We start from the raw sequence: 12,240 nt of genomic DNA on the forward strand, positions 1-12,240 counted from the left end.
TTTCCCGAATGCCACATGTTGGCGGAATTTCATAACGCAAAATAGAAAACTGTCAATTTTGCCGGGAACAATATTTTCGGCTAACAAAAACTATGGAAATATAATTAAACGTTCATAACACTGCCCTCCGTCAAATAAAATTTCGTCTCGAAATTACACAAAAAATTAAAGGTGGTATTTTCTCAAATTAGAACTTTAAATAAACGATTTTCACAAGCACCTGCCGTGGAGCTTATGAATACATGTATAAAATTAAATTTCAAATTAGATCTATCAATTATCTGAAATAGATATATATGCATATATTCTGCCAATTCAACCAATAACGCCGTACAGCAGGGTTCAAACTTGCCCCCTTATCTCTATCTGGTAGAGAACCAATACTCATCCATTGGTGAAGAACTTTTATTATTTTCATCCTCTTTTTGAAATACCGCCATCTCTTGATTAGTATACTTGGCTAACCACGTTCTGTTTGTATCTGGATTATTATAATGTTGTTGTCTGGTTGTAACCCTTATTTTACTCTCTGTGTCTTTACGATGATCTATTTTACTACTTAATTCTTTAATGTTGTCAATTTCCAACTTAAATTTCTGCCAGTCCTTCATTAGGCCTATGCAACATTTGCAGTCTTCATTAAATTCCTCTCTCTGCTGGTGTTGACATAGCTGATCATTGTAATCTAACCTTGACATTGCATCAGCGTTGTTATGTTTGATGCCGGGGCGGACAGCAATATCACAATCATACTGTGCCAATGACTCGATCCACCTTGCTAATTGACCTTGAGGGTACTTAAATGAATACAACCATTTCAGTGCAGCATGATCAGTTCTGATGGTAAACTTGTTGCCTAACAAATAATGTTTGAAATGGTGTATGAAAGTAACCATTGCCAAAAGCTCCCTTCTTGTCACACTATATCTCTGTTGGGTTTTATCTAACTTTTTAGAGGCATAAGCTATGACTTTTTCATTTCCATCTTGTATCTGCTGGAGAACACCACCTATGCCAATGTTTGAAGCATCTGTGTCCAAAATGAATTTCCCATCTGGCTTTGGATATGCAAGTATAGGGGCTGTGCATAGCGCTGTCCTAAGTAGGTCAAAACTCTTTTGTACTGTATCTGTCCATTTAAAAATTGTATCTTTTCTCGTCAAATGACTCAAGGGGGCTGCAATATTGCTGAATCCTCTGATAAATTGTCTATAATAATTACAGAGTCCCAGGAATTGTTGTATTTCTTTGGTGTTGCTAGGTGTTTTCCAATTTTGAACTCTTTCTATAATCTGTGGGTTAGGTTTAACTCCATGCTTACCAACAATATGCCCTAAATACAAAATTTCTTCCTTAATCAAATCGAATTTGGATGGTTTTAACTTTAGTCCTGCTTTCTTAAATCTAGTCAGAACTTCCCCTAGGTGTTGAAAATGCTCATCTATATCAGAACTAAAGATAATGATGTCGTCAAGATAAATCAATAATGTTTGCCATTGTAATCCACGGAAAATGAGTTCCATACACCGTTGGAATGTAGCTGGCGCATTACATAATCCAAATGGCATCTTGGTATACTCGAACAACCCATATTTGGTGATGAATGCTGTTTTTAGAATATCATTTTCTTCAACCTGCAGCTGCCAGTAACCACTTTGTAAATCGAAACAAGAGAATACAGAGGCTGAGTGAAGACAATCGATGCACATATCTATTCTCGGAATCGGGTAGGCGCATTTAATTGTTAGATCGTTTAAAAATCTGTAATCAAGACACCACCTAACGGTTTGATCTTTCTTCCTTACCAGGACGACATTTGATGCCCAAGGTGATGTGGAAGGTCTAATGACTCCGTTATCCAACTGGTCTTTCAAATTTTTCATCTCTTCACCTTCAAATCTAAAGGGAGTACGACGTAATGGCTGTCTTATAGGTGCTGCCCCAGCAGTATCAATTTTATGCTTGACAAGGGCACATGTACCTAATTCTGTTCTATTTGAAGCAAATGCGTCCTTATTTGTCAGCAATAATCTCTTAATTTCCGACGATTAACTTCATCTGTAAGATTCTTTGAGCTCCTTTCATACAGATCCTGCAAAAAGTCTGGCATCATTTGAATATCGACCTTATTCATCTGGTTACCATCTTTTTCTGCACCACTGATCTTCCGTATTTCTGAGCTTTCGGTCCATGACTCTGGAATTTTAATTGCTCCCTTTATATTTCCTTGATCTGTCAAAAAATCTTGAAGAGTTACACTGTTTTTACTATGTATACTGCAACTATTGGTTGATGTACCATATCTATTAATCTTCTTTTCTTCAAGGTCAATGACTTCTGATATATCTTGAACAGGATGAAGCTCCCCTAGCAGATAATTTTTTTTTTCAATTTGACAGGGTGTCCATCAAGGTTGATTAATCTAACAGGTACTTTACAACTGTGAGCATCGACTTATGTCCTTGCTACCATAATTTTTCTATTATCTTCAACAACTGGTTCAAGTATAGAATACCGGCTGGACAATCCTTCTGTGTCATAACCCTCTCCAGCAATAATTATCTCAGAATTGGCTGGTATGGTAATTGCTTCTTTTATCCTAACTCTAGCTATACCATCTATTTGTCTTGTGGTTTGGCATTCTATCCATTCACCATTTAATTGAAGTCCCTGTCCTTTTCATCAATCAGGTCACATCCTAACAATACGTTGTCTCCAATTGGGGCTACATACATGGGCCATGTGAAAATCTTATTTCCTAGTTTCATCTCTATCTGTGCTATTCCCCTTGTTGTCATATGCTTCCCAGCCTCTGCAACCACTAAATTCCTTGTTGCCTTCTTCAGTTCTGGTCGCATGTCTTTTGGAATTTTCGCTCACTCAAAACTGTCACCTCCGCTCCAGTGTCAATAACTGCCTTGGTTTCAACCTTGTTAATGACCAAAGGAACAGTAATGGTAGCTGCCCTCACCCGATCAATGACGATATTTTTCCCTATTGTCTGACTCGGTTCAGCACTGCCAATTACATCACTAGGTGTACTCTTCTGTAATTCATCAAATCCCTCAAACAACAAATTCAAGCTCAGATCATGATTCAATGCATCTAATTCATCTCCACATGGTCCATTCCTGGTAGTTATATCCTTAACTTCAATAATTTTATCAATGGCTGATACTTGGTCGACAGTCTCAGCCCTTATCAGTTTAAAGAATCCTCTTGTGCCTCATTGCTGTTGGAAAAATCTCTGTTTTCCGCACTGCTTTTACTTTTTCTTGGTTTTTTACAGTCTTTGATGTAATGACCTTCTTCATTGCAATTAAAACATCTCGTGGTTCTTGTTTTTGTTCTATTGTATTTGTTATACTGCTGGTTTTGCCTATAACCTTGGTTAACATTTGGTTTGTTAAATTTTGTCATTTCCTTCTGAATTATCTCCCCTACTGACTGAGTGATGGACTGGGTGATGGAGTCTTTCATTCCTCTTTCAAATTGTGTTAGCCTCTCCTCAGTTACATATCTTTTCCCACCAACTTTCCTGATTTCAATATCATCTTCACCTTCATCTAAATCAACAGTTTCTTGCATACTCAGCTGACGGATGTTTCTATCTTTATTTCCTTTTTTATATGTTTCATATAAAGTCACCTGGTGGATAGCTTCAGTCATACTGGTAATCCTCTTTGTCAGTAATTCTATAGCAATGCTCTGGTCGGACAATCCTCTCAACATGTACTCTACACTCAATGTACTGTGAGTGGCTACGTCAATAGTAGGAAATGACCGTCTGACTAGCATTTCTACTCTGGAAGCATATTCATGGATGTTTTCTTTGCCCTGTCTCCTTAATGTGTGCAATTCTTGTCTATATGTTTCTGGATAACCATGGTCACCAAATCTATTTGACATAGCTGCACATAGCCCAAAGAAAGATCTATTGGTCTCTGGTGAGAGGTAGGAAGCATAAACCATTGCCTCATCTTTAAGTGCTGTTACTAACTCAATGGCTTTAGTATTGGTATACCATCTGTTGATCTCTGCAATAAGTTCAAATTGCATAAACTAGGCATTCCAGGGATCTCTGCCGTTGTAAAATGGCACTCTGTTTCTTCTTCCATTGTCTATCTTGGAGTTTTCATAATTATGGTGCTGTTGCTGTGGTCTGCCATACTGTTTCCTAGGTAACCAGTTTGGTACTGAGGAATTGTTTGGATACTGCTGGTAGTCTGGACGTTGCTGGATTTCAGGCATAAATGTACTCGTACAAGAATAGTTTGGACGATGCTGGATCTCAGGTATTGTCGTATTTGCATAGGCATATGATGGTTGTTGCTGGGTTTCTGACAATGCTGTATCCATGTATGTATGTGTAGAACGTTGCTGGGTGTCTGGCAATGTTGTGTTATTATAGGAGTAGGTTGGACGTTGCTGGGTTTCATAACTATTTTGACTGCTGATAACAGGGTCAGATTTCATCTGAGGGAAATATTGAGCATTGTTTTTCATCTGAAGGTTTTCATTTCTTAATGCCTCTATTTCTTGTCTCATCTTTATTATTGTATCACTCTCACATGATTTTTCTTTTGTTATAGTCGCTATAGCACTATCACTCTTACTTTGAGTTGGGAAAAGAAATGGGTTTGTGCTTACTTCTCTTTGAATATTATTCGCAGTACTACTAAATGGCATAGGGCTTGTATTTATCTCCCCCTGGTCTAAACTAATAGCCTGGTTTGAGGCTAAATAATTATGAGAAGTGACATCACCAAATGAGCAGGTATCAATATTTGTAGATGCAACAGACCAAGTGGGAATGATCGGACTAGCTAATGTGGTAATTCCCCTACTAAGTGAATTGGACCCCTGTGGTATACGAGATCTGTCTCTTAAATTATACATTTTACTTTTAATTGCTAAATAAAATCAAGAGTTTCAATTTACTAATCAACTTGGATTAAAATTTATCCTTGTTAATCTTGTACTTTTTCAGAATTATTCAACTTAGATTACTTTTTATCCTTGTTGAAATTGAAAAAAAAATCCTATGCATTACTTTATAAACACCTTTTAAATGATGAATATATCCTTATTTTGTGAAATAGACTATATAAATAACAAATTTGAAATAGACTATAATTTTTGATAATTTTTATAATAACTTTGACCTTATCCAAATATTATTATATCTACAACTTAGATTTATATTTATCCTTGTTGTACAAAAGAAACTTTTGAAACAGTCTTTAATTTACAACTTTGAAATAGACTATAGTTTTTACAACTGGACCCTTTTGAAAAATTACAGTCTAAATACTTAACTTGGATTCAGATTTATCCTTGTTAAAAGTAGACTCCTAAATTTAAACTCAACTTTGATTAAAATTTATCCTGGTTGAATATGTCATTTACTTTTACTATATTTAAACTTTCAACTTAGATTAAAATTTATCTTTGATGAATTGTACCCTTAACTATTTTCAACTTGGATTTATATTTATCCTTGTTGATATATATTCTAACTAACTATATTATCACTTTTCAACTTGGATTCGAATTTATCCTTGTTGAATTTTAAATTATAACCTTTTTAACTTGGATTAGAATTTATCCTTGTTGATATAGATTCTGACTAACTAATATATTTTTCCTTTTCAACTTGGATTAGAATTTATCCTTGTTGATATAGAATTTAACTAACTATATAATTACTTTTCAACTTGGATTAAAATTTATCCTTGTTGATATCTTTTAAACTTAATAACTATTTTATTTCAACTTGGATTATAATCTATCCTTGTTGAATTTAAATTACTTAAATATATACTATAATCTAATTTATATTCACCAACTGTACTATCTATTTCTTTCAGCATCCGTTGAAGTGTCTTTTTTTTATGTTAAGTTTTTTTTATGTGTAACCAAATATCATAAAATATGGACAGAAACAATGTATGTACTTAACAATTGCGTGCCTAATAAAATATTCACGTAGATTCTTAAAATTTTCTTAAAAAAGAAAACTAAATTCGCTGCCACCAGTGTAAAGATTGTTGCCAATCTTTAATTTAAAAACAATATCTTTGGTTTCTGGATATTAAATAATGACTAAACAACTTTTAAAAGTATCAAAGATTATTATTATCAATAATAATAAATACAGGTAAATGAAATACAATATGTTAAAACGTTTGAATGTGTTTTTCGTGTATGCGTTATTACCTCTTGTATTCTTTCAAGCTTGGTTCAAATTCGTTTCGTTATAAGAAAAATCCGGTTTTTATAAGACTTAGCACGCCTTATCCTTGCGTATAAGAATATAGTCCGTAGCCGGTCAAGGTTAAATGTTATTATTAAAGTTATCGAGAATGTAAACATAGAATTATATTGAAGGAATGGACAATTTCATCCGACTTTACACCGATTTAGGAATATAAAGCAGGTAAAATGCAGTTACTAATGAAATGTAGGATTAATAACAACTGAAAAACAAATGATGTTTCCCGAATGCCACATGTTTGCGGAATTTCATAACGCAAAATAGAAAACTGTCAATTTTGCCGGGAACAATATTTTCGGCTAACAAAAACTATGGAAATATAATTAAACGTTCATAACAGTAATCTATTCCTGAGTTAGAAAATGTGCACAATTAATAGCATAATGGAATTCATCTCCAATGTCTAGATAATATAATTTACATGTTCTATTTTCCATTTCTCTTGTCGAATTTTGTCTCATTGGTAATCATACCACATCTTCTAAAATGTTAATTTCTTTGTCATTTGTTCTGAATTACAAGGATTCTGATTTGGGAAAGACACATAAAGACGCAAACTCTGTTTTAACCTGGATCAGTGACATCACAACATTAAAAAGACACTGTAAATATCAGTTTGAAATGGCTCGAATCACGAGGCACAACAGACAGCTTAGAACAGAAACACAGCACCGGTCAATGGTATCTCGCAATTACTAAGGTTTTTTTTAAATGACTAACAAATAATGTCGGTAATTTGGTGATGGGTTTTTACAGCTCATATAAAGTTTAGATCCTCGTTCATTTTCTCAAAATGGGTTTTTATGTTTTTAAAGAACATATGCACTTTTAATTCTTTATAAAAAGAAATTATTGCTTTTTTCTGAGAGGGGATTCACTGCAGTAACTTGTGGTTCTCAATCATAGAACATACTTAGATATATACTACAAAAACCGATTTTGAATGTAATCACGAATTGACTGATATATCCGGTAATTTTACGTGTATTATCATTATTAAACACCTGTGTAGAGGTAACTGCCTGTAATTACTCAACAGTTAGTGATAACAGAGTACACTGGTTGTCAGCACGCCAAATGTTAACTTCAATAATTTTGTCATTTTGATTTAATTTTATGATAACCGTCAAATGAGCTTATCTACGTTTCTACGTTATTGTGAGGTGTCACGGCGGCCACTTTGGTATTGATGTGTTAAAGGCGTGATTGATACAAGAAAAATAGTCAAATGTTTGTGATTTTCGCGTCATTATGTAGTAAATATTGTAAAATAACTGTTTTACTTGTAGAATTATGATAACGGCATGAATGCCCTTTGATATTGGATTTAATTAAATTCCAAATGTTACCAGTAGAAGAGTATTAAGATGAAATATAGCAATCAGAATACGTATATAATTGTGATGGGAACTGAAACTTTTTGTGGTACAGAGAAAGTAAACAGACACCGCCTCATGTCAGATAATTTATCAAGAATCCTTTTCTATTTAACATGTTTAACAGAACGGATGTGCAGCCAGTCTTGTTATACTGTCTTGACCTAGGTATCATTTACTTAAGGGTTCAAAACTAGAGTATCATAAACTTTGGCTGTATATTGAAATAAGTCGATTTTCATCGTAATGATATGGTCAAATATAAGCTTCCAATTTTATTTAGTGTTGATATACTTATAAGCGTAAGTACTGTCGAAAAACTTCCGGTTTCTTACTGAATCTTTAAATGCAAAGTCCCACCGAATTATATTTACCACCATTTTGTGAAATATAGACGCTGAAAGTTGTTTTGCTTATGGGCTGTCAGTTTTCTGGAATTTAAACCTGCTGTGGACAGTACGTTGGTACCAAGATAATTTGAAGAATGCAATTTTAATAAAAAAAAAAAAAAGAAAAAAATACAAAGTTTATTTGTTTTTGAGTCTTCTTTTCTTTTTTAAAACATGTAGTATTTGTTGTTCCACAATTCAATACTTTTAGAGATTCATAACTTGTACAGTGAAATTGAGAATGGAAATATGTGTCAAAGAGACAACAACCACACCAAAGAGCAGATAACAGCTTAAGGCTACAAAATTAATAAAATTATTTCATATGCTGAAATTCCTACATGCTCAATCATTTACAAAAAAAATATCCAAATTTTATCAATTATCAAGTAATGTCAAATAACATACAACATTTGATACAAAGCGACATAACTCAAAAGTAGCTTAATAAAATAAATAAACCGCTTATAGCAATTGCATATTTAAAGTTTAATTTCAAAATAATGTACAGTAACAGAATATAACAGAGTGAATTAGGTTTCAGGGTGTAACAAATTAATAATAAAAAAAAATTGAGTAGGCATCAGTTCTTTTTTTACCTTTGACAAATTAACTTTAAGTTCAAGGTCCTTCTAAATCTATGCACTAAAATAATTATATTAAATCAAGAATAACATGAAACGGCTCTCCAAAATATTATCTGATGTTACTGCAGTGTTTAAAATAATTGTCTTTTAATGAAAAATAACAATGCAGTGGCGAAATTTTGTTAATTGATTTATATTTTTCTGTTATCACTTCTATTTGAAGCTGTTTGATCCGTGTATGTGGTTTTGACAAATTATTGTTCTATCCAACTCAAACCAACATACTCTTTCATCTTAAATTTGCATGCAATAGTATCACTGTACGTTAGACGAACAACAATCAATCAATATATCGCAATTTTCCTACTCTATAGAGTAAATAGGTAAATGCAGTCGATTCTAACTTGATCAAATCAAAGTGACCGTTTCAGACATAAATCTTGCTACTAATGCTAACATTATGTATCAAATCAAGACTGTTTTCCAGAGGATATCTTTTGAATCATAATATGTGCTTACCAACAGGTCGGAAATACCTAATTGAAAAGGACTAAACTCCCAGTATCCATATACCTGTCTTATTATAAAAGCCATTTTCTGCTCTTCGATCATTTAGATGTTGACTCTAACAATGATGGCATTAAAAGATGTCTGTCTTTCTCATTTTCTCTATCGTATGATTTTTTTACGTTTATTTTCAACAGTATCATTACTGATATCAAAAACATGTAGTATTTGATTTTCCACAATTCAATACTTTTGGAGATTCATAACTTGTACAGTAAAATTGAAAATGGAAATATGTGTCAAAGAGACAACAACCACACCAAAGAGCAGATATCATATATAAATTTTACACTAGTGCAATGTATAAACTTTTTTACATATTTTTCATAATCTTTGAAAATCTATGTATCAACTTTGTAATTTCCGGTCTAGAATATGCCAGTTGATGGATCAAAATCTTAACCTTTTGGCTACAAAAACATATTATCTGATATTATATAAAGATTAAGATATGGTATCGTCTAGAATGACGACAAATTTGGTACGGTTAATTCGGATAGGATTGTGTTAAGGTAATCAGAGGGCACTGTGGTATAATGTTGTTTGTTCAAGGATTAGACAAATTGCATTTTCATTTCATTAGATTAACTAACGAGCGATAAATTAGACTGCTTAGGCCGTGGTATTTTATGAAAAGTAAATATTCATTCACCGATTCTCTGACGATATAAAAATCTTCCAATTTTATGTCACACTTATCTTTTACATATTTATTTTTAATTTGATTTTCAGTATCCAAAATTTTAAATGTAGTTCAAATGAGGATTATTTCATTCGTCCATTTTTACAAGTATAATAGAATAGGCACTTCGGATTAATTTTGTTTTAACACTCTTAGAATACAGGGGTGCAATCAAAAGCTATTGAACAAAAGCGAAACATAGAACTAGTATAGTTTACATGAAAGTACAATTATTTTTTTTAAACTTCAAAATAACGAAAAAGTATAAGGCCTGAATGCGTTTGTCTAGATGTATATCGTCTTAGGATATCAAATTGAATGACCTCCCTTGCTACAGTACCAGTAAGTCAACTATGTCGCTACGTCGCCGAGTCCTTGTTTCTATCTATAACACTTTTAAAACCTTAAAAATATGGAAAATCGAAAAGACATCAATCTTAGATTTCGCATAAATCTATTTTGGAAATTTAAACTAAAAGTAAAATACTAAATGATCGTCTGTTTCAGTTTGGTCTTTAATTCTCTGTTTGCACGAGTTTTTATCAATTAGTTGGGTATGTGTACGGTAAGCATACAGATATTGAATAAAGCTCAACAACCAATTTTTGCTATTCAGAATTCATATCACATTTCGATTTTAATACTTCGTGATTCGAGTCATCGCTTAAATTGCATGGTCTTCCTGAGTGGGCAAAAGAGATCTGATACATACTGGACGTTAGGCAAAGAATAGAATAGTCTTAATATCAGCGCAATACTGTTGTGCAGCTTTCTTTTACCTGTGTATTTGTATTGTCGGTTGGTATACTATTGCTTTCTTTTTCATTCTTGATCATATAGTTCATAATTTTTCGTTTTGTTTCTGTTCAATGGTCGTAGAAATCAATATATAGTTTAACATTTTTGCGAACCACGGTCTTCTACATGTTGGAAGAAGAAAAAAAAAAACATGTCGAAATTCCTCCCCTGTTCCTGTAAATTTAGGACAGGACGATGTGGTATCTTTGATGAGACAAATGTCCACCAAAGACCAAATGACTAGGATGTGAACAGGTACAGGTCATTGTATGGTCTTCAACAACGAGTAAAACCCACACAATATTGACAGTAACTAACTATGCTGGATTAAAAGCATCTGGTTTAAACCATACACACATAAAGTGGCAGAGTTAAACATGTTTGCAGACGCTAAACACTACCCTACATTGCCATAAAAGTGGGAGGTTTGGCTAGCCATAAAACCAGGATCAATCCACTATTTATTTTCTTAAAATGTCCTGTACCAATTCAAGAAAATTGCCATTGTTATATTATAGTTCGTTTCTATGTGTGTTACATTTTTGTGTTGTGTCGTAGTTCTCCTCTTATATTTGATGTGTTTCCCTCAGTTTTAGTGTGTAACCCGGATTTGTTTTTTTTTCTCGATCGATTTATGAATTTCAAACCGCGGTATACTACTGTTGCATTTATCTATATATATATTATGAGACAGTGGTGTAATGGCAAAACAAGAGAACAAACAGCAAAGATCAGACCACTTATCTAAGTTCTTTATTTTAAGCACACACCAAAAAATAGAAATCAAAACTGACAAAATGAAGATTGACACAAAGTTCCGAGTACTCAAAGTGAACGAAAACAAATTCAAAGTCTAAGTTAAGTTACTTGGTAAACTAGATCTTCCCAGACTAAAGAATAATCATATATCGAATTATGTTATTAAAGAAATTTCTAGAATTTTTCAAACGAATCAGAGGTGAAACTTTGTATGTTGTAAGATTGTTTGTCAATACATCTAAGTGCTGCATATGGAGTACGGGGATAGTTAATTTTTTTATATAGAATATGAAGCTTCAATTGATTGAAAACGTTTCCGTATGTTTTTGAACACATTTGTACATTTTTTTTTAATTAAGAATTGAATGCTTCTTTTTGTAAATTTATTGGGGTGTAAAAGCGTTGACCGAAGTACATTTTATATGAAGCGCGGAAGCGCTTCATTCTAAAAATGTACGCACGGTCAACGCTTTTACAACCCTATAAAGTTACAAAAAGAAGCATTCAATACTTATAATTACATTTTTTAGCTATGATCATGAAAACACGAATTTTATATATTTCATTATTTAATTCACCTGTGCACTTTATTGTTGGAGCACGTGTTATCATGAGTGAAAAGTTGTGTTGAGCGATGCAACTGCCTACGGAATAACACGTGATGTGCAGTTAGCCAATCAGAATAAAATATTATAATGAAACATACATCTAATGTAATTATATATGCATGAAAAAACATTTTTATGTTAAAATTTAGACAAAATGTACATTAAAAGCCTTTTCATGAAAAAATAAAATGTACAAG

The 12,240-nt window shown here is 32.9% G+C and overlaps 1 protein-coding gene across 1 annotated transcript in view; it reads right to left on the reverse strand.

The window, feature by feature from the left end:
* LOC143062766 (amino acid transporter heavy chain SLC3A1-like) overlaps nucleotides 1–12,240 on the reverse strand; it is a 387,949-nt gene that overhangs the window by 308,103 nt on the left and 67,606 nt on the right. The gene's annotated exons all lie outside the window — the stretch shown is intronic.

This window comes from Mytilus galloprovincialis, chromosome 2 (genome assembly GCF_965363235.1).
Source record: "Mytilus galloprovincialis chromosome 2, xbMytGall1.hap1.1, whole genome shotgun sequence".
In the NCBI taxonomy this organism is placed as follows: domain Eukaryota; kingdom Metazoa; phylum Mollusca; class Bivalvia; order Mytilida; family Mytilidae; genus Mytilus; species Mytilus galloprovincialis.